The sequence below is a fragment of the Tenebrio molitor genome, unplaced genomic scaffold, assembly GCF_963966145.1.
Source record: "Tenebrio molitor unplaced genomic scaffold, icTenMoli1.1 SCAFFOLD_942, whole genome shotgun sequence".
Taxonomy (NCBI): domain Eukaryota; kingdom Metazoa; phylum Arthropoda; class Insecta; order Coleoptera; family Tenebrionidae; genus Tenebrio; species Tenebrio molitor.
In genome coordinates, this window is record NW_027184304.1 from 8,654 (window position 1) to 10,681 (window position 2,028).

The 2,028-nt window shown below is 48.9% G+C and overlaps 1 non-coding gene across 1 annotated transcript; it reads right to left on the minus strand.

The window, feature by feature from the left end:
- Window positions 1-286: 286 nt before the first annotated feature.
- LOC138141121 (5S ribosomal RNA) lies at window positions 287-407 on the minus strand. Its single transcript, XR_011163007.1, has one exon. It is a non-coding gene; the product is annotated as a 5S ribosomal RNA (ribosomal RNA).
- Between the last annotated feature and the right edge of the window lie 1,621 nt (window positions 408-2,028).

Below are 2,028 nucleotides of genomic sequence, written 5' to 3' on the forward strand. Positions count from 1 at the left end.
TTAAACTCACGGAAGGAATATAATGAACCGGTCACCCGTCCAAGTGCTGACCGCTGCCCGCGTGGCTTACCTTCGGTGATCGAACGACAACCTTTACCGTTTGACGAGTTTTTATTCTGCAATTGTTTACAATTAATCGACAAAAAAAATTGTTTTCTTAATTATCTAGTACTTAAAGCTATGAATCTACATTATACGGGTCTGTGCATGTTTCCGAATACCTGCACGAAAAACAAATCGGTTCGGTGGTTGCTATGGATTTCAAAAAAAAACAAAAAGTGTTGGGGGGCAACGGCACGCGGTGTTCCCAAGCGGTCACCCATCCAAGTACTGACCGCGCCCCGACGTTGCTTAACTTCGGTGATCGGACGAGAACCGGTGCTTTTCAACGTGGTATGGCCGTTGCCGTGGTGTTTAGGTGTGATCGTTGGTGTAAAATATATTGCTTTTAACATTCCGATGCACGAATATGAACATCAAAACGCGATGCGTTTCGTTTCCGTATGCACTTACCCTCTGACGACCGACGTCGGACCGAACTAACGGGAAATCCCACAACAACCACCACGTCACGCTCTAACGACAAGAGAGACTACTAGACGGACTGGCGATCTCCCGCGTCGCACATTTTTCGACCGCCGGCGGCGGTGGAAAATCCAGAATTTCACCCCACCTACCGCGCTGCTTGCTCCGACGACGACGAGATTCCCACATTTGGATCGACCGAAATATGTAAGTAATATCAGGAAGTTCCGATTTTCGAGAGGAGACCTGTGTTTCTATTTACCTATCTATAATAATTATCGTTATAATCATCATATCATTATTATTATTATTAACATTATTATTTATTACCATTATTATTATTATTATTATTATTTATCGTCCCTCGGATTCGGCGATCTTCGAAAATCCAAGTTGGACCGTTAGACATTCGAACGCGGTGTGCGTGGCTGACGAGTTGTTATTTTTGGCGTTTTTTCTTCGATCTTCACCCCGACTTCGGACGACGCAGGTCGGACACGAAATTACGAAGAGAGAAAGACGGAAGAAAGGAAGAAAACCTGAAGATCCGTCGAAGAAAATATCGGAAAACTCGTAGGTGCGGCATCGGTCGGACGATGAAGACCGTCTCCTTTCGGATGATCCTCTCGACGGACTTTCGGCCGTCCCGAAGGGTCCGGACGGCAACGGGACCCGTCGTCGACTCGTCCCGTTTCAACTTCCGCCGAAAACGATCGACCTGAACGTCGGAGAGGCGGTTCGCGGCATCCTGTTGTCGGAATTGCCTCGGTTCGAACACCAGGTCCTTTCTGTGCTTCGACCGTTTCGGAAGCGTTTGGCGACGCGAAGATGTCGTAAAATCGAGAAGGTGGCGCGGTATTCCGGGAAGAGATGGACCAATATTTCGGCGAACGAAATATGGATTCCCGGAATCGACGCGTCTACCCCGCACCGCCGACGTAAACCGTCGGTCCCGAATCGAAACCGTGACGACCCGGATTTAGGGCTGGTGGTTGGAGGGGCGTGTACCTGATTCGAAACCCACCGACGTTCCGAGACGAACTTCGCTATCTCCAGGGAAACTTCGGAAACCGAGTTCGGCCAGCTTGATCACACGGTGGCGATGGTGATCGAGGAAAGAGGACGATGCCATCACGCGGGCAACGATTCCGAGGCCTGCAATTTCTTCGACGGCGGACGCGGTGCGCGTTCAGTCTTCCGTCCGCAGTGGCGACTATTTTATAAAGACTTAGAAAATTTTTTTGTTCAATTCTCGTTCACGAGGTGCTCGAAGTGTACGTGTGTGAGCAAGTGTTTTTTCAATAATTATTATTAACTTTTAACGTTTTAACGTGAAAGATGGCCGACGTCGAAAATCAAACAGCATCATCGGTCACCACCGGTTCCGCTGCCACCCCTCAATCCCACGCGAAGAAAGAGAAAAAAGCGAAAAATCCCAGGGCGAAACCGTCCCATCCTCCGACATCCGAGATGGTAAACAACGCCATCAAGGGACTCAAGGAA